Source organism: Pipistrellus kuhlii, unplaced genomic scaffold, assembly GCF_014108245.1.
Source record: "Pipistrellus kuhlii isolate mPipKuh1 unplaced genomic scaffold, mPipKuh1.p scaffold_m20_p_9, whole genome shotgun sequence".
Lineage (NCBI taxonomy): Eukaryota > Metazoa > Chordata > Mammalia > Chiroptera > Vespertilionidae > Pipistrellus > Pipistrellus kuhlii.
In genome coordinates this window covers 2823738-2850830 of record NW_023425595.1, presented here as the reverse complement: position 1 = coordinate 2850830, position 27093 = coordinate 2823738, and the positions used below count along the sequence as shown (strand labels likewise).

At 43.3% G+C, this 27093-nt stretch overlaps 1 long non-coding RNA gene across 1 annotated transcript; it reads right to left on the bottom strand.

The window, feature by feature from the left end:
• Window positions 1-1512: 1512 nt before the first annotated feature.
• On the bottom strand, window positions 1513-26433 carry LOC118713646. The gene is made up of 3 exons (XR_006740869.1): window positions 25460-26433; window positions 24968-25135; window positions 1513-2726 (listed from the first exon to the last, which is right to left on the bottom strand). It is a non-coding gene; the product is annotated as an uncharacterized LOC118713646 (long non-coding RNA).
• Window positions 26434-27093: the final 660 nt, after the last annotated feature.

Sequence of the window (27093 nt, the reverse complement as noted above, 5' to 3'; positions counted from 1 at the left end):
TATACACACACACAGCAGATAGGGTAGGGAGTGTGGAAGAGATCTGCAATCTAGGATAGCATAACCAGGGAAGTCCTCACTATGAAAGTGGCATCTGAGTCCAGTCCTGGCCAGTGAGATTGTGAGCTGTGTTGGTACCTAGGGAAGGAACATTCTGAGACCAATCAGGAAGCCAGTGTGGCTGATCCAGTGAGGGGTGAGTTTAGGGGGCGGGGGGGGAAGAGAAGAGGGAAATAGGGAGTGTGAGGTCAGGTGGGGCCTTGAGGGCCACTTAGAGTGGTTAGGCTTTTCCTGAGTTAACAAGGAGACATTGGAAGGTCTTAAGCAGAGAAGTGGCCTGATTTGACTTCTGTCTAAAGGATCATTCTGGCTACTTCATGGAGAATAGATTTGGGGTGTGTTTGTGTGTGGGGGGGGGAGCTGCTGATACCCAGAGTCTTTGTTAAAAAGGGGAATTGGAAAGTGTTAGGTTTGAGACAAGAACACCACCCAAACCTTCTGTTACATTTTAGGAAGGGTTGAGAAAAACTGGAAATGGGATAGTGTGGGTGTGATTCAGTGTTAATTAACGGTGTTCCCACACAACCTGAAATCATCTTAGCTGTCACCAGTGGTTTATCTCCCACCTCTTGGAAAATGTGGTCTAGCGAGAAGCCAAATATTCACCACACATAGATGCTATAATTTATCCAGACCATGGAGGCTCTTGGCAGGCAGCTTCTAGTCAGACATGACTTAAGAGACACCAAGCCTGACCCTCCTTCCCTTCATAAGTTGGACAAAAATAAAAATTAAAATTAAAATTAAAATATTTTATGTAAGTGTAGTGGGGCCACTCAGTGATTCACACACCCTCAAACATGCAAAGATATACAGCTTCTTTGTTTCCAGTCAAATCTTCTTGGAATCCCCCACCCCATCGAGTATGGAGGAGATTTCACCTGCACCGTCAGTCAGTCAGTCTCCTGACATCAGCACCTGGATCTCTGGTTAGTGGTAGTGTCATTATCATGTAGCTATGAGCGTGGGAATCAGCTTGGTGACCTCTGTTATCCTTGGGCTTCCCTGCTGTGTGTCTAGGTCCTGTGCTAGTGTCCTTTGAGGTGCTCCTTATCTAGTTTTTCCTCTGGCATGCAATGGCATCCATAGCCACAGACATTGACACCACCATTGTCTGTGGAAAACAAACTCCTTGATCTCACTGGCCTTCACTTCCCAACATCAGGCCTCTGTGCTTCCACTGATTCCCTCTTGAACCCTCTGACCTTCACATGGGAGTGTAGTGGTAGGCCACATCGCTAACTACCAAGATCCCTCATTTGCTAATGCTGCACTGTCCTACTCAAGCCCTGTTAGACATGATGCCAAGGTGAAAGTGGGGTTCGGGTTGTTGTCAGCCTCCTCTAGGCTATGTGTGGGAAAGGAGGCCATTTGTCCCAATACTCCTTAGTCTCCCCCAAACCTTTCTGATTGCTTCTATAGTTCCGTCCCCAACAAGGCTTGGCCCCAAGAAAGAGGAGAGGTATGATCTTGATGTGTGAAGTTCTTACCCTGTCTCAACCCGTCTTCTCCTCCCTGTACTCTCCTGAACAGGAAGAATGGTGCTCCTCCCCCCCTTCTTTGCTGGTATGACTGTATCCCTGAAAATATTTTTGTTTCCTACTTTTTAGTCCTTCCCACTTCACTGAGGCCATGATGGTTGTGCCAAGTGTGCCATCAGAGAAGCAGACGCCGAGGCAGAACTAAGAATGCAAAAGGTTTATTAGGGAGCAACATTGGTGAAGACAAAAGAGGAAGAAAGCAGAATTGGACAGGGGCTCAGACCACAACGCATATCAGAGGAAGTTTTGGTCAGCCCGATGGGGAATTCCAGAACAAAGATTGCTCATTAGAGGAGTTAGTGTTGAAGAGAAATGTCCAGGCCTCCCAGCTGCTCTGTGCTCAGCCATTGGCTGGGGGCTGCCCCAGGAAGGAGGAGGCAGGTTCTAAGGCGCTAACAGCCATAGGCTGCAGGCTGACTGCACTTCTTACAGTTCAACAGCAGGCCTTTCTGGGAGGGAGACCCAGGGCACCTCCAACACTGCCACAATGATGAGAAGGTTGCTAAAGAAGAAATGGATAGGGGACATCAATCATATCTGTTTAATAGATTCTACATAAGTTATGTATTAGCCAAGCCCTTAAAGTCATCATAATATTAGCATAACATTAGCCCACATCTTCTTCTCTGCAAGTGAGGTCTATGCACTGAGACCACAACACAGAGCAAGACACACCAGATTTGATTTGTCCTGACCCTTTCTTGCAGGGCTGGCATAATGCTTTAAAACCATGAGCATGACCGTCATAGAGCTTTATGCTTTTTTATGTGAGGCCTTCTGTAAATCTCCAAATTGTCCACTTTAATTCAGTGTTTGCAACCAGCAAGCGCCCAACAGTTCATCTAAACCCAAGACTTTTACCAAGACAGCCTCTGCGTGCTGCCGGAGAAATTTCAGTGGTTTGATAACAAACGAATGGTGGTAGATGGCCAGAAATCTCGAGTCAAGAAACTTCCTGTGAGTCAGAAGCCAATCATCCAACTGTCTGTTCACCAGGTTTCCTTCCTGTGAGTCACTTTAAGAAGCTTGACTTCTTCATTCTCAGTTTTCAGCTCTTTTCTGGTTTAATCAATGGCAGCTGAAGCCATCTTATAATTCTTGGAAGTGTTGATGGATGTGATGGCCCTTGGAAAGGAAGTGGTAGAGAACAGATGAAAGAAGGTGAGAAAAGAATCTGTATGTAGAGGGAGGGAGAAGCAAAATAAAACTGAAGGAGACACAAAAGAACTTGAAATTTCTTGCTATCCCAGGAGTCAAAATATTGCTTAGTTTAGTCATAATTTATCACAAAGGCAAACAGTTTACTGGGCCAGAAAAAATAAAAGACTCCAGGAAAATTTGAATTTCAAGTACCAATGTTTGGTAGAATGAAATATTTCAGACATACCTTATATCAAAATTTTTTCTTTGTTGATCTGAAATTAAACTCGATGTTCTGTATTTTTATTTGCTAAATCTGGCAGTCCTTTCCTGGAGACATTTCAATCTCGTTACTTTGGGTTGATGAGGGTAATAAGATATCACACTGAAGAGGAAATGGAGAGGATAGCACCAGCCTCCTGCTTTCTAGCAGAAAGATCCAGGTTATTTGGACTTGCTATTCCTTCCTTTGGGGGCAGCTTCTGCCGTCCCTGCTCAGCTGAGCACTGAGCACTTCAACTTAATCACTGTTTCAAACCCATCAGAAGGTCACTGAAATTGTACTTGCTGTTCTAGACTTGATGTCTTCCATGACTCAGATAAACTTGGGTCCCACAAATCTACTGAGACTCATTCTTGCCTTAATCCCCACCATGTTTGTCCTATCAATAGAACTGAGCTTTTTTCTGCCTAAATCTGAGATCCTGAACTCTAGATCATTCAGCAATGATTTTGACATTCTGCCTAGACTCTAACCATTTTTCTTTTTTAAGAGGTTGCCTTAGCCTATGCCTAGGGTGTGTCCAAACCAAACACATCACCTAGAACCACAAAGCTGACTCTGCCTCACCATTTTATAGAACAGGGATTGCCAAGCAGTTCTGTAAAGGGCCAGATAAAACTATTTGGACTTTGTAAACCTTCAGTCTCCGTCACAACTATTCAATCCTGCCATTGTAGCACGAACAGACACACGTTCCAATAAAGCCCAATTTACCATACAAAAATGCTCATGGCTGAATTTCACTGACCCCTAATTTGCCAATCCCTGTTTTTTAAAAAAGTCTGTGATCTTTTTCTTCCTGCCCAAAAGTTTCCACTTAGATATAGATGTTGACCTATTAGCTCATGGGAGCCACATCTTTTCTACTTGCCATGATGTGGACAGTTGCTCCATGCCCCATCAAGGGCCAGCCCTATTTTCCAAACTCAGTGTCCTATTCTTGGGTCTAGCAGTTCCCAGCTTTCTTCTTTCCCTCAACCAGCCTCTAAGGTCCCAGCATGTTTGGAGGAAATTCAACTTCTTTCTGCTTTTGTTTCTACAAACCAGTATCCACCCCTTTCTTTCCATAAATATTACCTTAGTTTAAGACCTAGTTGGTAATGCTTTGGACTTGTTCTGTCTCCTCTTTGGACTTTTTACTGAGGAATCTTCATCTGCCTATTACTGTTGCATAAGACAAAGAGACTACCCACGAGTGCAAGGCATTGCTTGTCTTATAGTAATTACAGAATTAGAGAAAAATCATGTCTCTTAGATGATTAAAATCCCCTGGCAGAACTGGATAAAGGCAGCCAGTGCATGACTCCAGGACTACACATGTTGTGCTTCAGTGTGAAGAAAAATCAACATTACTTATTGTATCGATGCTATTAAAAGCAATAATATAACCATAGGAAGACCTTATTATGGTATACAAATGCAAAGTAGATTTCACAAGCAACCAAATACATGTGTAAATAAATCCACTTATTCACCAGGGAAGGACTTTGGGACCTAATAAAATAATTTCAAAAATAAAGTTTTAAATTAGAAAAGATAAGAATTTTGAAATAACTCTTTTCAAGCAATGTTGTTGGATTCTGACTGATGTTCTGGGTCAGTTTGACCACCTTGTTCTACACATCCTTTTTCTTTGTGGGATATCTATTTCTCTCAAAGGTTGCGTGCAATTGAAGGCTTCGTAAGTCAAATCCTATTTTAAATAGACATATCTCACTCTTTAATTTTGGAGTCTTCCTTTCCTCATTAAAAAAATTGTTTTCTATTTCTTATTTTTTTATTGTAACAAATTTCCAATAACCATTATGCCCTTAAATTGAAACTCCATACATTTAACTAGGAAGAATGCTTTTTGAATTATCTGAACTCCTTCAAACCAGTCAACTATCATTTAATTTTGTTAGAAGGGATATATACACTTGCTACTGATCTAAAATCAAGTTGGGTTGAGATGGCATCTTTGAAGAGCCCCTTGAAACATTTTAGGACTCTGACCACATGAGGTCAACTATGGGGAAACCTAAGAAAGGCACCCAGGGTTCTAAAGTCTCTAAGGTCTCTGTAAAATATGATTATGCACCTCCCATCTACCAGGCAGAATTTTAGTTGTAAGTTATCAAAGAGTAGAAAATGATCCCTGTCCAGGTTACCATAGATGAATGGTGGCTTTGGGTTCTATGTAGAGTAACTGAGAAGTCAGAGGGCTCCATTCTCTAAGTCCAGGAAAGCAACCACATAAGAAGAGAAAGTGTCAACCCACCTTGCTTCCTATAGACCTCCATAACATCATCTCTCTTGAGGAGACGACATGATGCATAATTCATCCAAACAAGTGCCCAATGATGAGTTTTAGACCATTCTCTCAGGATTTTTCTCTATCACAAAGACCTCCCTATATATTACATAAGATCATGAAAAGGGGTGAGCAAATAAAGAATAGCTGTGAGGTGGACCACCAATCGTGTGTGTTGCTGGGGCAATTGGGTTGGTCCTCTCATAGATGCAAAGTCACATTACATTAAAGGCATTCTAAAGATGTGAACCGCCGAAACCGGTTTGGCTCAGTGGATAGAGCATCGGCCTGTGGACTGAAAGGTCCCAGGTTCGATTCCGATCAAGGGCATGTACATTGGTTGTGGGCACGTCCCCAGTGAGGGGTGTGCAGGAGGCAGCTGGTCGATGTTTCTCTCTCATCAACATTTCTGGCTCTCTATCCCTCTCCCTTCCTCTCTGTTAAAAAAAAAAAAAAAAAAAAAAAAGATATGAACTACTGTCATGAGATCACTGATATTACTGAGGTTCTAGTTCAGGGTCAAGAGATTCCATTTTTAAATCTTGTTGTGACTCTCCAAAGAACATTTCCTAGTTACATATAAAAGCAAGTCATTATGATTTCAGCTTACGTTTATTTCTATGTTTGGCACGCAGTTCATCAAACCTCACCCTCTGAGCTCACAGCCCACAGATATCTCATAGCACTTACTAAAATGTGTAATGATTTGATATGTTTATTACTTTGCCTCTCCCATCACTTTCTCATCACTTTTACTGTCTCATCTGTCTTCTTCTTTTCCTTCTTCTTCTTCTTCTTCTTCTTCTTCTTCTTCTTCTTCTTCTTCTTTTCCTTCTTCTTCTTCTTCTTCTATGGAAGCACATAGCACATGTTTGGGTCATAGTAGTCACATACACAAAAAAAGATACTGAGTTATTGAATAAGTAAGTTAGAGAATGAAAAGCTTGGATGGGTAAAGTATGAGTGAGATTTTGAGATCAGAAAAGGCACCTAGTTCTATCAATATCTTCATCAAATTTTGTTGAGCCCAAAGACTGTTTTTACTGCTTATCTATTACCCAGTGGGGAACACCATGGAGAGGTGGCCAAGAAAGGCATCTTTCCATTGACCTCCATCAGTGTTTGCACGGGGAGTTTGGCTACATCAAAAGAGCTGCTCTCTTGCCAGCTACAAGAAACAGGGAGTGAATTGTCATTCATATTTGTGTTCTAGGACTCTGGCTGAAAACAAAAGAGAGTTCTCTCTTTCTACCCCTTCAGGGATCTTCAAGGATCTCAAACTCACCAATTTTATTGATTTTTTTTTTTTTTTTTTTTTTTTACAGAGAGGAAGGGAGAGGGATAGAGAGCTAGAAACATCAGTGAGAGAGAAACATTGTTCAGCTGCCTCCTGCACACTCCCTAATGGGAATGTGCTCACAACCAAGGTACATGCCCTTGACCTGAATCGAACCTGGGACCTTTCAGTCTGCAGGCTGACACTGAGCCAAACTGGTTTCAGTAAACTCCCCAATTTTTATTGCTGTGTGCTGAGTTCCTAAAACTGACTCAGAAGGGGTCCCATCCTGAAGCAGGTGGTCACCAGTTGCATAAATACAGCCCCCAGTTTCAGGTTGTGGGCTCCTTGGATTACTTTCCCTCTCGGGCAGGAAAGCAGAGAAGAGTCTCTGGTGAATGGGAGAAACATGGAGAGGGGGAGGTCTTCAGACAGGCCCCAGCTAAAGACTTTGAAGACCATGGAATTGCTATGTCTGTCCACTGCTCCTTTATCACAAAGGAGAAGAGAGCCGGGGAAAAAGGGTCAAGCTGAGAGTGGGAGGGAGTAGGTAGGGAAACCAAGTTAGAATCATTCAAAAGAATGCTGTAAGGTAGGAAAATTATGGCATATCTGGAACGTTTAGGTCAATAAACATTTCTGCTGCTATTATTCTGCTATTATTTCTCCAACATCACTCTTCTCCAGGGGTGCTTTCCTTGGCTGCTACTCCCCGGACAAGTTCTAGGGAGCCTAAGTGGTAACAGTAAAGTGAGGAAGGGAGAAAACTGAGAGGCATTTCAAGAACTTCTTCCTCAACATGCTTCTTCATTTCCCTTATAATCCAGTTTTAGATTGAAAAACTGTGGAAAGAGATTCTTACTGCAAATGTCCACAGTCCCATTGGCCATGTCTTCTCTATGCACAAACCTTAAAATTCTGTAGGGTTTTTATAAGCTTCCTAGCAGGGCGCCTGCTCAGCTGATGATTCATTATAAAGAGAATTTTGGAAACGTTTAGGATTTTTAGTCAATGGGTAAGGCATGTAGGACCATTTCCTTAGAGGACACCTTTCTCCAGCCCTTAGTCTGTGACTTAGTGTCAAATGGTGCTCTGCCTGCCTCGGGACAAAGAACTCTTCTGGGAGAACAGAATAGCCTGGGCTGGACTAGCAGACAGGCAAAAAGAACACCAAAGGAGAGGGTCATGGGTGTTTGGCAAACCAGTTCTAGACTGGAGAAACTTACTCTCAGGTTGCTAGTTCAAATCCCCGCTGAGCTGAGGACAGGGAGAGGAGAGGATGTTAACTGAAGATGTTTGCTTGTTCTCCTCACATGGTTGGTCTCCACTGGGGTCCAATTTCCAGGACATGGTGTTGTCCCACTTATCCTCACACCTGCAACAAATCAGCCATCTGGCACAGGGGACGCAGGGCCAATTCCTCCAGCATGAGGATATCCCATTCTGCAGCGGAAGCAGGATTTAAGGCAGGGCTGATCTCAGAGGGCCATCCCTTGGATGACTTCTCATTTCTGTCTCTATCCTTTTCCTAAGTGATCTCATCCAGTCTTTTAGCTTCAGCCAACACCCAAATTTACATCTTCCGTACCAACTTCTCTGTTGAGCCCCAGCCTCCTTACCTCCATATGCCTCCTTATACAGTAATCTCCACTAGGATATCTAATAGGCTGGGACTAAACATGTGCAAACAGTATTTTGAAAGCTCCTACCACACCTGTTCCACCCACATGCCAGTTGACAAGAACTCCATTCTTCCAGTTGCTCAGGCCAAACATCTTGACTCTTCTCTTTGTCTTACAACTTACATCCAAACAGTAAACCTTGTTTGTCCCTACCAGAAAAAGATATCTGCACCACTGTTCCAAGGCACCTTGGTCTCCCAACTGTATCACCAATAACAACTTCCTGAGCCGGCTCCTTGTTTTTGCTTTTGCTTTCTATTCCCCTTTTCTTCCTATTCCCTCCCAGCAGCCTGAGTGAGTCTTAAAAGTTAAAGCAGATCATGTCCCTCTTTCCACTCAAAAGCCTCTGTCTTATTTAGAGACAAAGCCACAGCCCTTCCAATGGGTCTAGAAGGCCCTAATAATCCCTGACTCTGATCTCCGCTGTCATCTTTGTTCATCCTTCGCCTGCCATGCTGGCCTCCTGGCTGTTCCCCAGACACAAAAATGGTTCCCATCTCAGGCTCCCTCGGTGGGGAGTATTATTCTCCCAGACAACCCACATGGCCACCCCTTTTTTTCAGGTCTCTCACCTTTGGGTGAGGCCTTCCTTGACCACTCTCTGCACAAACAAAGCCTTATTTTTGGCACCTGCTACCTCATATTCCTGCCTTATTTCTCTTCATCATATTTGCTTGTTTACTTGTGTATTTTCTACCAGAATGTAAGTTCCATAGGAATAGGACCTTTTCTTTTGCTCACTTTTGTCTTTGCAGTGCCTATAATAATAGTCAGTGCTTAATCAAAATTTGTCAGGTGAATGAATGCATGAATTTCTGATCTACTTTCACTTTCTGATCCCAAGATGACTGTTGTTCCCAGATTCAGCATTTCAGTTTTCTTAACCATAAAAGGATTGGGGTGAAGTTTGATGGTTTTATTTGAGGATAGAGTTTTTTAATGGCCTTACAAGGAAGATGTTCAACTTAAAAAAAAAATCTGTAAAAAGCCATTAAATTTTTTCCATTGTGGCTGACACATTTAGTAAGAACAACAAATTCACATAGTGTGGGGAACCCAAATTTGGGAGGATGTCAGAAACAAGGTGGGGAGAAACATTTTATCATTTATTAAAATGAAGATCAGCCCTCATTTACTTAGGTAAATCTTTTTTCCTCAGTAGAGCATACCTACAAAAAAGTGCATGAATCTTAAGTGGATATTGCAAAGAAAACTCACCCAAAGTACCGTATTTTTCGGACCATAAGACGCTCCGGACCATAAGACGCACCAGTTTTTAGAGAAGGGAAATGAAGAAAAAAAGATTCTGAAACAAATAGTGTCCTAAAATATTTTATGTGCATTAAAACCCAACATCACAGTCATAAACACATGTAATCAACCCTGTAAACTAGTAAATAGCAGCATTTAGAACCATTTTAGAGCCGGGCAAGCACACAGAGACCACACAGAGCCGGGCAAGTAAAAAAACTTTTTTTTTAAAGTATATGTGTAGGCTATATTTGGACCATAAGACGCAGGGACTTTCCCCCCCCACACACTTCTGGGGGGGAAAAAGTGCGTCTTATGGTCCGAAAAATACGGTACCCACCACTCAAGTCAAGAAATAAAGGAGTATCAGCACTCGGGGCCCACCTCATGGCCCTTCCCACCGCTACCTCCTTCTTGCTTTTTAAAGGGACCACTATCCTGACTTGTAGCACCATAGATGAAAATTGCTTGTGATTGAACTTTGTATAAATGGAATCAGACAATATGTATTCTCTTTGTAACTAGCTTCTTTCATTCCACATTATATTTGTGAGATTCATTAATGCCGTGTGTAGTAGTGGTTAATTTATTTTCATGTGTACAGCACTTCATTCTATGAATATCATCATGTATTCATCTGTTCCACACTTGATGTATATTTGAGTTGTTTCTATCTAGAGGCTATTATAAACATTTTTTGTGCATTTTTTTTGTGTGCACAACCTAGGTATGTGCCCTGAGTGGGAATTGAACCCACCACCTTTTGGTGTATGAAACAACACTCCAACCAAATGAGCCACATTGGCTAGGCTGAAAGAGTTCTTTATGCACTCTGAATGTGAGCCCTTTATCAGTTACACATGCTGTGAATATCTTTTCTCATTCTGTACCTTGATTTTTTTTTAACTATATCTTTTGAAAAACGGATTAGTTTTGATAAATGAATATTTTTAAATTCAATATAGAGACATTCTGGCTAGTGCTTTTTGTGTCTTATTTAAGAGTATCTGCCTACCCCAAAATCAAAAGGCTATTCTTGTAGAAGTTTTTCTCTACAATCTACAGATGACATAGTATTGATTTCTTTTTCTTGTGGTATGAGACAGGGGTTGAGTTTTAATCACATTTTTCCATTTGGATATCCATTTGACTGGCATCATTAATTGCAAGATTGTCCTTCCCCCACTGATTTGATGTGACGTCATTTCCATAAATCAACTTCTTACATATGCTTTGGTCTAAACTCTCTACTCTGTTCCACTATTTGTCTATTGTTGTGCCCATGCCACATTTGTTTTAATTAGCCACTTTATAACCATTCTTGACATGTGGTTAAATCCTCCAACTTTGTTCTTCTTTGAGGTGGCCTTGGCTATTCTAGGCTCTTTGCATCCCCACCTTACTTTTACATGGAATATGGAGAACCTTTAAATGTAAAACATCTTCCCATTTCGGTGGAGCCTCACATCATCCAAGCCACCAAGTCTGAGCTGGCGTCCTAAGGTCCATAGCCATGCTTCATTCCACAAGTCGCTTCTAGTGTGGTCCTCACTGTCACAGCAGGTGCTGCCTGGTTCACCCCCACGGCTTCTCCTTCCTTCTTTTTCTCCAAAAGGCACTGTCTTAGGTGTGCAGTAAATCAGTGCACACAATACCCTGGGCGTTTCTGCTGCTGGGACTACCTCTATTGTTTCTAGTAATAAATGAAGTGTATTGTGTTCTTACTATTGTCAGGCACTGTGCTAAGTGCTTTACATGCATTGTCTTATTTAATCCTTCCTACCACCCTGGCAACTAAGGCCTCTTTTACTGCCCCTTAAGGACTTACATTATTTCTTCAAGGACCCTATTTTCCCCACTCACTGTTCCTCCTCTGTCAGCTTCAGCATCTCCGTGGAACATAGCTTTTCTGAGCTAAAGGGGATCTGAGAGATGTTTGATTTGACAAATGAGGAAATTAATGCCCAAAGAAGGAACTAATTTATTTAGGGCCTCCTCAGCTGGTTAATGGAAGAAAGGGGATTAGAATTTAGGTTTCCTGACTCCCAGCCAGTATACTTCTCCCACACACATTTTCCAGTCACAGCATCCAGCCAACAGATGTCCTTACTGCTACCCATTTATTTCCTCCTTTTCCCTTTAAATTTCTCCCAAGACTTATCTATGATGCTAGCTATTTTCACTTCCTCACTTCCTTTTCTCTCCTTGACCAATGCCAACTCTACTTCCTTACCGAAACTACTCTCATCAAAGCCACATGCAACTTCTATGTTGCTGGACCTAATAAATGAAGTGTATTGTGTCCTTACTAATGGTCTTCACTCTCTCCCATATTACTGGACCGCTCAGCTAGCTTCTACCCACTTGGTTACTCCTATTGTTCTTGCAACACTTTCCACGCCTTTTGCTTATATCATTACACCCCCTCAGATTTTCTTCTACCTCATTGACTGTTCTTTCTCAATACCCCTCAGCTGGATCCACCCTCCTCTGCCTCCACATGAGGTTTTAGAGTGTCCCACATTTGCTCCTTGACCCATATTTCTTGACCCACACTCTCTAAGTGACTGCACTAGTCTTATGAGCCTAAATACCACATATGTGATGTTTCCCAAGTTAGAAGTTCCAACCCTAACTTCAGAGTTCTAGATTTTAACTAGAACACACCCTCTCTGTTTGGATGTTGTCTTAATTGGATCCTCCATAAAGCAGAGCCTGAGGAAAGGATTAAGATACTAACAGTTTAATTGGGAAGTGAGGAAGGTATTGGCTGTAGCAGAAAAGGAGGTGTGAGATAATGCGAGGAGCTGCATCACCATCCCAGCTTCCACCACACAGAGTTGCTGAAGGCCCTAGAAGGTCACTCAGCATGTGGAGCTTCTCGGGAAGAGTTGCTTGAAGATATTATACCTTAAAGTTGTCCATAGGAGAGGGAAGAAATGACTTTATTTTCTAGCTCCCACTGAACTCTCATTTCCCCTCATGTAAGGTTCACCCTCAGGTTTCTACCTCTATGTTACGTCATGCAAAAGCCGATCCCTTGTTGACCTGCAGAAAGCCACCTTGCCATGTGGTGTTTCATTTACATCTGAAAGTAGAAGACCAACTCAGAGCTAATGGAGCACTGGCCAAGAAAGAAAGAGATGGTACAATATGTGTGGCCCGATGCAGGTGTCTATTACACAAATAAACATAAACATGACCAGATAGGACTCCTGATTTCTTTCTCCCAACCAAACTGCTTCCCTCCTGCCCCATTTTTTTTTTTTTTTTTTTTTTTTTAGGATTGTTGCTCTATCTCTAATTTGGCTCAGATGAAAATCCTCTCTAATAAAAGATAAACATGCAAATTGACTACCTTCACTACACCCACAAGCCACACCTACCAGCCAATCAGTGAAAGTATGCAAATTAACCCAACCATGATGGCAGTTAATATGTATATCCAGGCCAGAGCAAAGACTGAAGATAGCGTAGAAAGAAGCCAAGTGCTGCAGAAGGGAGTGAAGCTGCGGAGAAGCAAGCAAGTGGTCAGCAGAGAAGGAAGGGAAGCAGGTGGGGCGGGGAGAAGGGAGAGAAGCCAGTGGGGCTGCGGAGAAGGGAGGGAAGCAGGCGAGGAATCTTCCTGCAAGGGGCCTCTAGTTAATTATAAAAGCCAACTACCATCCTATGTAATAAAAAGATAATATGCAAATTAGCCATCACCCATAACCACAAAATGGTGGCACCCAGTCCTCTCAGCCCCACTACAATCCCCCAGTCCCAGGGGGGTGGAAGTGGAGCAGCTGCTGAGGGTGGGCAGCATGAGTGGCCTGACGGAATGATTGCTTTGTGTCCACAGCAGGTGCAGAGCTGCCAGGCCCCAAAGAAACTACTAGTGCATGGATTCGTGTACAGGGCTACTAGTCCAGATATAACAGTCCACCAAGCAATTTCCTTTAAGAAAGGATGACAAGAGAGGAAACTCACAAGTTTCCTGGCAACCCCAGTCCATTTTAAATGTCAGAAATGATGATCATCCCTGGAGGCTTTGGAAGAGTAGTCTGTGGCCGGATTTCAGTTGAGACCTTGATAAGCCACAGGAAGTCACACACTCCAGCCAAATTAGGCAGGTGGGTATAGGGGACATTTTAACATGTTCTTATAAACTCCAGGGAGGGAACTTCTGCAGAAATGCATGCTTTGATGCATATTACCTTGCTTGAGCCCAATCTGGATTAAAGGCTGCTGCTAAAAGGGGAAAATGTAGCTCTAATGTTTGGGAATTTTCTTTTTGGGAGGCTTGACAAGACAAAACCAAGAAGTATAAATGTCTGTGTTCAGCTTTTCTTGTGATCACGCATAGTGTCTGATCCTCCTCCAGAGTCCAGTGCCTCTTATCTCTGCCCCCACCCCCATCCCCACCCACTCCCCCGCTTCCCTGCCCCAGTTTCACCTTTCCCTCATCTTCTCAGGATCATCTGTTTCTAACACTTTATTCATATTATAAAAGCCAACCACCAAGTGTGGTTACTCTTCCCTGGGCATTATTTTATGGTTTTATGTGTATTAGCTTCACTAAATCTCCTAACAACCCTGTGAGGTAGGAATCACTAATGTCCTAATTTCACAGAGGAGAGAACTTTGATACAGAGGAGTCGGGTAACTTGCCCAAAGTCACCACAGCTCATATGTGACAGAGCAGAAATTCAGATCTGGGCAGCCAGGCTCCATGCTCCAAATCAGAACATTATGCTGACTTTCTATTATTGACAATTATACTTTAAACAATTCCTTCTTTTTTCAAGACCATTTCTATTTCAGAAAAAAATAAAAGAAATGAAACATTTAAATGTGGACTTCAGATAGCTGGTAACAGGGATATGGGCCTTCCACATGTTCTTTATCTATGTCATGCCCTGTCACCCAGGCTAAGAAACATACAGGACCTGCACAGGAAGAGTATATTGCATAAAACAGCTTCATCTTGTGCAGGTTATTTCAAAGAGCTTCAATTAACCTTTAAGACATGGAATTACTACCTGCCAGAGACTGGGCTGGGAGCTGCAATACCTTACCTAAATCAACAAGAGGAAGGCAAGCATGTGATATTTATTTTAGAGATGAGGATGCTGAGACATGAAGCGGGATAAGTCCCGCAACTTGCACACAGCCATCTCCCTTTGTCTGAGCCCAGCCCCAGGTCTGTCTGGTCTCTTTTGGCTACACAAAAATGATGAAAGAGTGAAAGCTTCTAGTTTTGTGTCCTTTATTTTTGGTCACCATGTCAACTTTGGCAAATGACAAGGTAAGAATAGAACCTTCCATTTCCCTCCCCATGACGCAGTTCCTCCCCCAGATTTTCACATCGTAGAGTATGGCGCTCCATCAGCCTAGGCACTCAAATGAAAAACCCAGCACTTGGCCTTTGTTTATCCCTCATCCTACCTTCTTTATATAAGTTACCAGCAAGTTCTGCCAATTCTCTCTCTACATGCATCCTGTGTCCATGTACTTCTATCCATATCCACCAGCAACTCCTGAGTCCAGGCCATCCCCTTTCCCCCCTACCCCCCCGACCCCACACACACACACACACACACACACACACACACACATACACACATTGCCCCGATTACATCAACGGTGCCTTCCCGGGTACACCCACTTCACCCTGCAATCTGTCTCCAAATAGAAGCTGTGTATGACCTTCAGAAGGTCTGAATTTGACCTTGCTCCTCTCATAAATAATATCCCAGTTAGTTTTTTTTTTTTTTTTTTTTTTTTTTTTTTTTTTGCCATTTTCCTGCTGTCTCGCTGATCCCTGGCCATGGTGGAATAGGTCATGCTCAACCCCACTCAGGACCCTTCCCAAAGTCCGTGGCTGTCAACTACTCAAAAAGATCAACTGATTCTCAACTAGACATCTTCCCTCTTTCAAGATTAAGTGTACCAATCCATCCACTCAAAGTCTGAGTACAGCTCCTGGCATGCAGCAAGCACTGCACTGATGTTAGTTCTTGCTATTGCTTTGACCATTGTTCTAGTAGAGACTCCACAGTGCATATCTAGGTGATGAGATAAGTGGAAAGAGAAATAATATTAACATCTGGACTCCCAGGAGCTTCTATGATGGGAAGGTAAGATAAATTTAGAAGGAAAACAATATGGGCTTGTACATCCTTTCTTGCCTTAAAAAAAAAGTTATTGCTATTATTGTCACACACAATGACTACATGCCTAATGGAAGCATCTTTTACTGTCACAATGTACATAGTTCAAAAAAATATAAAAACACTAAATATGTTGTTTAAAGCAGTGTCCAGACCTGACTGATTTATTTTCCTGAATAAGTTTCACCTTGGCTCTTAACAGTTTCCATCAAGTTTTTTCTATGACTTAGCTACAAGTACCTACAACAAAGTTATGTCCTCTTTTTCATATTTGAGTATCCTTGCTAACAGTCTAGAAAATGACTTCCAGAAATATGCAAAGAGGAAAAAGGGTGGGAAAAAAAAGTTAGATTAGAAGAACCTATGCACCAGATACATGGACCTGTCCATTTAGTAAGAGTTGCTTTATAACAGAGATAAAGGTGATGGTGTGGAGACCTCACACCCAACAAGCTGCGAGGCTGGACCCTTCTTCCACAGATGGTGCCCTGATTTGTGCACAAAGATACCCATCACAGCCTTGTTCTCAATATTCCTGGTCTGCTGTGTGTGGGCCGCTTCAGTGACCTATGGAAAATTTGATGGAATATCCAAAAGCCATTAAAATAATACTGGCAAAGCAATCTTAAAACATGGGGCAAGCCTTACATAATATTACAAAGTGAATGAAGGAGGCCTGTGACTGGGATGCATTAAAACCTGACATTGTACTGGTGACAGTGATTAAACTTTCACTTCATTTCACACAGCTTTCCCAAGTGAGACAGGGAGAGGAGGCTTGGAAATGAACCAGGGCCAGCATGCTCTTCTTCCTAATATTCATACTGGACATCCCCATAGGCTTTTCTTCTTTGTTCCTCTGTATTTTTCAAATGTCCTAACACTTGCTCGGCTGGCATGCTCTGTTTGAGCATCAACCTATGAACCAGGAGGTCACCGTTTGATTCCCAACCATATGCTCAGGTTGCAGACTCAGTCCCCAGAGGGGATCATGCAGAAGGCAGCCAACCAATGATTTTCTCATCATTAATGTTTCTCTTTCTCTTTCTCCTTCTCCCTTCCTCTCTGAAATATATATATATATTTCTTATCTAATATACTTATTGGCCCTCACACCTTTGCAAAGATGGTGGAGTCCACAGCTAATAAGGAGGGATTATGCTAATTGACTGCCCTCCCCTCAAAGACAGTGGCACACACAGCCACAAGATGAAGAAGTACACCTGCCTCTAGAGTCCCCCAATCCCTTCAGCTTCCCAGCCACGCAGGGCCAGTCAAGGCTTGAGCTGCCGGCAGTGGCAGCAGCGGAGGTATGATGGGGCATCACCTTCCCTGATCACGGAGTTGCTGCCCGCCTCTGAGGGCTTCTGGATTGTGAGAGGGGCAGGCTGGGCTGAGTGACGCCCCCCCCCCCTCCAGTGCATGAATTTTTATGCACCAGGCCTCTAGCGCACATGCACACACACACACACGTCCTAACACTTAAAAACAACACTTTTGTTCTCTTTCAGTGTTTTCCCAGAACTGTCCAGGAGGCAGCTGCTGAGGTCCCACTTTTTGCCCCTTCCCCCGCACATGAGTAAATAAAGCGACACCTCTGTCTCTAATTTACCACGGGCTATGCTTTCTCCTGTAAGCTGATACTCGGACCAGAGCCTGTGGGTGGGACGGGTGTTTTGTGTTTTCTGTCGCAGCTCCTTTTGGCTGATAAACTAGCACTTAAGCATTTCCCTTTTCCAAAACCCACATGGCAAGCGCCTTTGCGGTGAGGTGGCAGTCCAACCGTTGTCACCAGCACGAACGGTCCTGGGGACATTTATTTTTAGTTTGCTGTCTAAGCAAGAGTGAGGGTGGGGAACCGGGGGCCTTGGGGCCCCACATTCCAGAATCCAGAACATGGAGCTGTTACAGAGAGAGTGAGGAGAAGCCACCACCCTCCTCAGGAAGGTCTGAGAACCTTTTCAAGGGGCCAGAAAGACAAGGTAGAGATCTTGTCTCAGATGGGAAGACGGTAGCCCACTTTTTCCATGGTTTAATTTCATCAAGAATGCTATAAAGCAGAAACACGTCAACACCCTTTGGGCAAATGACAACCCAGGCTGTCTTGGGTACCAATTATAACCAAGAAGTGGATGTTGATGAGCAGGGACTCTGGATGACATCTCCCTCCTAACAGAGCCAGGACGGGGGTGCCTCATCTTCTGTTGGTTGAGAAATTGGCCCATCACCAAGCAAGGTCAATGAACTCTCTCCAGGGAAGAGCAGTCCTGAGTGAGGCGACACAGGGACTCCTGGCTGATGGGGAGACCTTTAGAGTCCCTTCCAAGGTCCCCAGTTTCCTGTCCTGTACAAAGCCAGGGTCTTTAGTTTTTTATTTGATTCTGTGAGCTACTCCGTGGCCTTCTAATATGCATATGTGTGGGGATCTGAGGTGTGTGTAGTTTTGTTGTTGTTTGTTTTTTGCTTAAATTAGCTAATGTGGGATTTATTTGTTTATTTATTTATTTACTTGGAACCAAAGAACTCCCTCTAAAATGAGAACCAAAAATATATATATATATATATATATATATATATATATATATATATACACACACACACACACACACACACACACACACACACAATATCTGCCTAGCTCTGGACAGAAGGGCAATTTCTCCTCTCCTCTTCCCCCTTCATGCTCACCCTGACCCAAATATTGTTAACATAGGAGAAAATGAATTTTCCCTCTTAAACAGGAACTGTGAGATGCTGCATTTTATGAAAGCACTGGGGATTTTTTTTTTTCTTCCTTCCTTTTTCCACGAATGCATGCCTATTTACTGTTTGCTACCCAGGGGCAGCTAAGCAACCTCAGCCTGATAGGGACCTTTCAGACAGGAGAGGGCTGAGGGTCTGCCCACTGCCCTCTGTCCACGTCTGGTGTATTTGCATTGCTGCTGGCTTTGCTCATCCCATGGTTCTTGAGCTGGAAAACAAGCTCTGACATCCACCTCTTAAAGACAGACAGCTCCTAACGGAAGCACATCTGACTCCAAAATAGAAGTGTTGGTAGTCAAAAGCAATGCTCTGTCCAAGGCAGTGCAGGAAGAGCTGCCCCCGTCTTCCCCACCCCAAGAAAGTCTGGCTCCTCATTCACAGTCGTACACAGAGGCAGGAGCAAATGTCACAGGAGGATGAACAATGACATTCATTCTTCTACCTCTACAGCTATGATTTCACACAGCATGGACAATATCTCCCATCTCCAAAGTACATATTTATTGCTCAAGGCATCTCTTACTTCATTTGATGCATCTCATAATCCAGTAAGGAAAGAAGGGTCAGTAGCATCAGTCCCATTTTATGGATATGGAAACTGAAGTACATGCCGGTTCCTTACACTTGATCATATAATATTATTACTGACAATAACAAAGCTAGTCATCTACATCAAATTAGCAGATATCTCTCCCCAAATCTGTTTAGAGCACAACAAAACAAGAATAGTTCATATTTTATTAAGTTCTCTTTATGGGCTTCAATATTGAATAGATGAGCCCTAGCTGGTTTGTCTCGATGGATAGAGTGCTGGTCCGTGGACGGAAGGGTCCCAGGTTCGATTCTGGTCAAGGACATGTACCTCATTGCAGGTTCAAACCCTGGCCCTGGAACAGCCTAGTGCCGTAAGCAACCAATCAATGTGTCTCTCTCATGTCAATGTTTCTCTCTGTGACTCTCCCCATCCCTTCCACTCTCTCTAAAAATCAATGAAAAAATATTCTTGGGTGAGGATTAACACACACACACACACACACACACAAATATTGAGTAGATAAAATTGTCCTTGTTTTAAAATTAAAGAAAATTGGATTCTGAAAGGTTAAATAATCTGCCTACAGCCACATCACCAGTAAGTGGTTGAGTCAGCGTGTAAACCCAAGTAGTCTGACTCTGGAGTCATGCAGTGGACCAGAAAGCCACATGTCTGTTAGCCCATTTTTGAAGAAAAATTCTAATAGTGTAAGTTGGTCAAACCCTTCGACTTCGTTCTGTTCTAATCCGACCCCCCTTAGTAACACTTCTCAGTCCAAGAGTAAACATCCCAGATCCACGAGGGGCAGAAGTGGCTCTTCACGAATATTTTCAGCTTAGAAAGAAAAGGTGGAAAAACTCAAAGGAGAAGGGGTCTAAGTCCATCCCACAAACCCAGATGGCTTACAGGGCTTGGGTAAACACTCAACTCGAAAATACTAACAAAGCTCCCAGCCTCGGCCTGCACACATGTGCCAGGCGGCCGGAAAATGTCAAGGATCTAACAAGTCAATTTGCACCGAAACCAAGTGTGACTTCCTTCTACAGTGTGTATCTCTGTCCTGTCGGTCTCCATAGCATGGCAGACACCAAAGTGTGACAGGAAACCCAATTGTCTACGCAAGCAACTTAACATTTTCAAAGCAGTGTGGTGGGGGTGGGAAGGCAGCGAAAAAGGAGGGCAGATCAGAGACAAACATCAGATCAAAGGTTTGATAAGATGTGGTATCATTCAAATGACACTCACAGACATTTGAAAGATGCTTTGCTCACGTGAGCAGCTGGGGACAAAACGGGGAATTCAAGGAAGTTGGCCATGGGTGGCCTCTACCATCTCTCGATGCCCTTCTTCCCTGAGAAGGTCTTCTCCTTCAGACCCTCACTGCCCTCACCCACCATCCATCTCCAGAGAGGGGCCACCCAAGCATCTCCCACACAGCTCTGCCCTGTCTGGCCAAGTCCCTGGGCCACTTTTTATTAAGAAGGGATCTTCAAGTGTGCTTTCCCCATGGCTTTTCATTCCTTCAAAGTATTAGCAACAAAACGAAAACTGACAAACTAATTCATGATTTGTATTCTATTGGGTGATAATGGGTATTAATTAATACAGTAAGAGAGCTTTTGAAATTTACCCTGACAATAATCAATGGAATTTTCTGGCACACTCGGAGGCTGCTGTGATAGACATGTTTAGTGCTTGCATTTATCCTGTTCTCCTCTCGGGTTAGACAAGGTCATGTGACCGTGGTCTATGTGTCACCTGTGGACCAAGATATTTACTTTCTAATGAGAGATTCCTCTGCAGTAGTCTGGTTCAAGAGTTGCTACTGGGGCCAAAATTGGTTTGGGTTAAATTAGCTAACTAATTTAAGATAGTGTGTCGGCCTGTGGACTGAAAGGTCCCAGGTTCTATTCCAGTCAAGGGCATGTGCCTAAGTTTCAGGCACATCCCCAGTGGGAGATGTGCAGGAGGCAGCTGATCAATGTTTCTAATTCCTATCCCTCTCTCTTCTTCTCTGTAAAAAAAAATCAATTATATATATATATATATATATATATATATATATATATATATATATATATATATATATATATATATATAAAGGTTTGCTACTGGGGAGAGTGTCAGCTGTCAGCTAGCTACCCTCCAAGTAGCTGGGCAGAGTCCTTTTTGAAGGCCAGTTGGAGGGATGTGTCTCTATTGGCCATTCCCATATCCCCCCATAATTCTAAGAGGATATTTGCCCCTCAAAGTGGCTCATGAAGATAATGTAACTCTATAAAGTACCATGTGAAGTGCCCTTGGGAAATGGGCCATCTCTAAACCAGCAAAATCAGAAATAAAATTATGATCATAACTGCATTAGCTAAAGCGTGAGGTGTGCCTAGAATGTGAGATTGCATTTAGTTTAAGAAAAATCTCTAATTGCACATCTGCAATAAGTTCAGAGAAGCTTGCTGCAGAGGTTTGGTCATACTCTGCAATGAACAAGAATACTCAGGGAGAAAGTATTAACTGATAACTATTGGGAAGTTACTGCTGAGAAAAATGAAGCAGCCGTGGGGAGGTGGAAAATGGCCTGGGAAAGCCAGCTTCTGTTGGCCTGGGCTGCGAGTGGGTGTTTAGCACGTGGCATGAAGAAGAGACTGGGATGGACCACTTAGTGGGAAATATAAGATCAAACCTGAGAGCGGGACCATGTCCTGTTAGTCTGGTTTCAGACATGAGCCAGGTCATCTTCAAAGATGCATGTTTCATAAGCTACCACAGTGGTTTCCAAATGGAAGTTGACACAGGCCTGGAGAGCAGAGAGCAGAGCAAATGAAAGGGAAAGCCTGGGGGCTGGGCCATCCCCTACCCTGTCTCCTGTCCTCCTTCAAAAGAGCAGTCATCTTTTTGTTGTTGTTGTTTGCTTATCCTCATCTGAGGACATTTTTCCCATTGATTTTTAGAGAGGCTGGAAGGGAGGGAGGGAGAGAGAAAAACGTCAATGTGAGCCCTAACCGGTTTGGCTCAGTGGATAGAGCATTGGCCTGTGAACTGAAAGAACCCAGCTTCAATTCCAGTCAAGGGCATGTACCTTGCTTGGTTGCAGGCACATTCCTGTAGGAGCTGTGCAGGAGGCAGCTGATTGATGTTTCTCTCTCATTGATGTTTCTAACTCTATCTCTCTCCCTTCCTCTCTGAAAAAAAATCAATATAATATATATATTTTAAAAAATCAATGTGAGAGAGACACATCGATTGGTTGCCTCCTGCACACACCCCAACCAGGGCCAGGGATTGAACCTGCAATTCAGGTACATGCCCTTGACTGGAATCAAACACATGACCCTTCAGTGCAAGAGTTGATGCTCTAACCACTGAGAAACACCAGCCAAGACTAGAGCAGTCCATCTTACCTGTTTTACATGTTAGAATTTTGTGTCAGGTTTATTTAAGAAAGGCTTCCTTACTGAAAATAAACAAGTCACTTAAGGATGGTTTCCTAGGACTCCCCTGAAAACTACTGAAATAAAATCTCTCAGGAATTTGTAATTCCAAAAATGGTGTTCAATGGGCCTCTTGATAGAAGAATGGATAGATAGATAGATAGATAGATAGATAGATAGATAGATAGATAGATAACCTATGATAGATGATAAATAGATGAATAAAACACATATATACACAAAAATAGAACATTTAAAAGGATAAGAAATCAATATAATAGAGGCTGTATTGTTTTCTTCTTGCCCCCAAGGGGTCATCTTGAATTCCCCTCACGGTCTTTCCTATCTGTGATAGAAAGACTATGGAGAATAGGGGGATGACCTACCATTACTTATATATCTAAGTCCATCCCACTGTTTTTAATGGCCCTTGAGTCACTGAGACAGTAGTACTTCTTACTCAGCCTATTTCCTACTCTGACCAGGGTTCGGGCCTGGGAGCAGAGTGGATAATGATGGCAGCTATTTACCACAAGGTGGGAAAAAATTCACGTGTCTTTTTCCAAAGCAGGTGGAGTTTTCCTCCATGTTCCCTTCAAGTACAGATGAAATGCAATTTAAGCAAATCGGGGAGTTTGATCTTGAACTCTCTTCAATCACCAGTTTAGAACAGTGAGTGGAATTATTGACAATCTACAATAATTGATGAAATGCCCTATATACAGCTCAACTCTGAAAGCCAGTCAGACATACACGTATAGTCACTGGTATCTAGGACCATCCCTTAAGGGGATCATCCTTGAGCAAAGTGGATAGATATCATCAGAGAGGAGATCTCCAGGCCAAGCAAGAAAAGGCAAAGTTCATTAACCCCCCAGGAGGTCTGAGACAGGCACCCGCTCTGCTTGTGTCACTTCTGTGACTCAGCTTCTATTTCAGCAACTGATAAACAAAGGCCTGTTTCCAGGTATGCTGTGTGTGGTCAAACCCTAAACTTGGACATTAATTATAGCCCTAAGTCACCAAGACTACACTGCTCTCAACCACATTTGTTTCACACATATTGAATTAAAATTAGAAGCACGCACACCATTTAAAAAAAAAAAAAAAAAAAAAAAAGTCTGTGGGTTTCCCACCCAATCTGCAAATCTCCCTTCACTATCAGCTCCGCGCAGGAGTTCTGCTTCTGTTTTGACAGCTCCTTCCACCCCAGAGACCCACTCTCAGTACCATTTCCCCAATGTGTTTTCCCATCTTTTGTTCATTCACATTCTCTCTCCCCTCGCCACCCCACCCCAACTCCATTCCCTCCAGATTCCCATGTGCCCATCTGCCCTTCCCACCCCTCCTCCAGATACATGTACGGGCTTTGCCCCGCGGCCTCTCCGGTGAGCAATGTATTTTTCTGGGGAGAGTAAGCACTGACTCATTGCCTCCTTCTTACCACAGTTTCCAAAACACAGTCTTATTTTACCCTTGTCTCTACCCAGATCTTGGTTGGTCTGGGCCACTGCGTATGAAAACAGGCTCTTCCTAGGAGGTTCCCTCCTCATCTTCCTAACATCTCTGTCACTCCTCTGATGCCTGATCTGCAAACATCCTGATGATAGCAATGTTTTAGGAACTGAGGCCCTTCAGGATCCATTCTTTCCTGTATCTCAGGCTTCTGGGGAGGGGCGGGGGAGGTGGGGGGGAGAAAAGACATCTGTAATACTTTCAACAATAAAGATACATTTTTTTAAAAAAGAAAAAGAATAGATCCCGAGAAAAGAGTGTTGGGAGGTAGAGACAACACTCGTTCACTATGAAAATAAGACTCAAGATCCTTAGAGAAAAAAATGGCTCTGTAAAAGGAAAACAGACCGCAGCAGTCAGTGCCATCTCAGCTTCACCACGTGGGCAGGAAGGGGGAAACCTAACACTGAACCATACAGAGGACCACGCTTTTCTCTGAGTTCAGTAGCTAAGTGAGTTTTCCTCCTGTCCTCCCAGCCCAAGAGAAGCAGTGTGAGATCTACCTGTGGGCAGTTGAATAGTAAAGGTCTCTCATCTCTATGTTAAGTAGAAGTGCTTTTATCCCTTTATCAGATCCATGCAAGACAGCACATTGAAGACTAAAAAGTGAAGGTGAAGCATTACAAACAAGAAAGATGCTGCTCATCAAAACCAATCAGATTGCTCTCTGAACTACTCCCACGTCTTAATTTGAGCAGCCTGCACTGGGTGTTCTACCTCCCAACACTCTTTTCTCTGGATCTATTCTTTTTTCTTTTTCTTTCTTTTTTTTAAAAATTATCTTTATTGTTGAAAGTATTACAGATGTCCTCTTTTTCCCCATTGACACCCCCCCCAGCCCTCCATCCGCGCCCCCCCCCCCCCCCCCCCCCCCGCCCCAGGCCTTCACCAGACTATTGTCTGTGTCCACGGGCTATGCATACGTGATATAAGTTCCCGCGTCTCCCCACCCCCTCTGGATCTAGTCTTTAGGTCCTTCCTCAGCTGGAAAAATCAGTTTCCCAGTGACTCAGAATTCATTTGGAATACTCCCCCACACTCCTACCTCTCTGGTCAAGACCAGGCTTGTTCCCTGTGGATTTCCAGCATCGACCCCCCGCACGCCCTCAGGGTCCCCTCTGCCAGGATGCGCATGGCTTTTTGATTCGGGAAGCAGGAACAGCAGCCTGTGCCTTTAAAACGCCACAAAGCCGATGAGTCGCTCTGTGTCAGCCTGCACAGAGAAATTCACTGAGAAATTATGTAGTCTATTTTCCGAAAGAGGGAATGTCTTCTTGTCATCTGGAACTTCTTCATGTCCTGACGTAGACTTTAGAGAAAATGCTATCTCTAGGGTTTAGAAGGGATACCCATGCCTGCCCATTGCAAGACCACTGGCATAAAACAGACCAAACAACAACAAAAAACAAAACAAACAAACAAACAAAAAAACCCTCAGAGGATGTGTGAAACAGTCTCTTGTGGATAAAATGATGTTCCACTTGAAGCAATGCTGGTGGGACTATTGTTGGGACAGGGCCTGGGGAAGTCAGCTTACCCAGGTCTCAAAGAAGCATTTGCTTGGCACGGGGCTTCCTGACGGTGCACTGCAGATCCTCCAATGCCTTCCAAAATGTGCAATCCTATTTGGGAATTAGTTTTTAACTTGGGAGCTTCTTAATAGTACAGAAACCTCTTTCAGGGTTGAGCCACAAAGATGATGTAAGCCCAGTGCTAGACAATTAAAATGATTCACGAGGCCACAGGCAAATCAATCCCTCTTCAGATTCTTCCCTTCCAGAACCTATCAAGGAAGCAGAGCTTAAGGAATCAGGACTTCCAGGGTCAAGTTCTCTTCCCATCTCAAGACATTTATCGGATAAAAAGTATTTTTGCTGTTAAGACTGTGAGTTAAATCGTATCATAATGATACACAGATAAGTAGGTACAGTTATTTGCAACTTATGTTCTCCACCTGGGAAGGAAACTCCAAGGCGAGCCAACTTTTCTTTGAAGATTTCATTCATTCATTCATTCATTCATTCATTCATTCATGCAATATTATTTATGTAGTCACGCAGATCTGAGGATAAACAGTCATCCATACTTACAATGCCTCTTACTTCCTTGGAGCATATAGATTATATAAGTTCCTCTGCAGCCTCCCCCATACCCCTTTTTTTTTCTACAACCAGTGACTAAAGTGAGCCACTGAGAGTTTCTGTATCCCATTCAGAACACTTCTGAGGAAGGTTAACTCACCCACCTATGTTGTATGCTTCAAAGCACAAACAACACAAACCAACCCTGGATTAACTGAAGTAAAAAAATAAGTTTATTGGAAGGGTTTAGGGAAATTCACAGAACAGACAGGAAGGCAGGAGCGCGAGGCTGGGAAAATGCAAAGACCAGAGCAGCTCCAGGGACATAGCAAATAAGAACTGTCAAGATCATATCTTAGGGCCTAGCCTGTTTCGCTCAGTGGATAGAGCGTCTGCCTATGGACCAAAGGGTCTGGTTCAATTCTGGTCAAGGGCACGTACCTGGGTTGCAGGCTCCTCCTTTCTGGGCCAGGCCCTGGTCGGGGTGCATGGAGGAGGCAACCAATCAATGTGTTTCTCTCACATCAATATTTCTCTCTGTCTTTCCCTCTTTCTACCACCCTCCCTAAAAATCAAAGGAAAAATATCCTCAGCTAAAGATTAACCGAAAATAAAATCACATCTTAGGAAGACATGCTGTGGGTACTGCCAATGCCATAACCATTGCCTCCTGTTAACACACTGTAAAATGGGTCAATGAAAAACGGAAACCAGTTTGCACCAATGGGAAATGCCCTTTGCCTCTGTGTGGTGGCCACGCCTCTCAGTATTTCCGAGGAAGGGGAGGCTAACAAGACAGGTGGGGTTAGCGCCGGGCTCTTGAATTCTAGTGGTGAAGGCCGTGCTCTGGGCCGATAGGTGAGTTGTTGTTTTTTTGTTTTGTTTTAATATATTTTATTGATTTTTTACAGAGAGGAAGAGAGAGAGATAGAGAGTTAGAAACATCAATGAGAGAGAATCATCGATCAGCTACCTCTTGCACATCTCCTACTGGCGATGTGCCCACAACCAAGGTACATGCCCTTGACCGGAATCAAACCTGGGACCTTTCAGTCCACAGGCTGTTGCCCTATCCACTGAGCCAAACCGG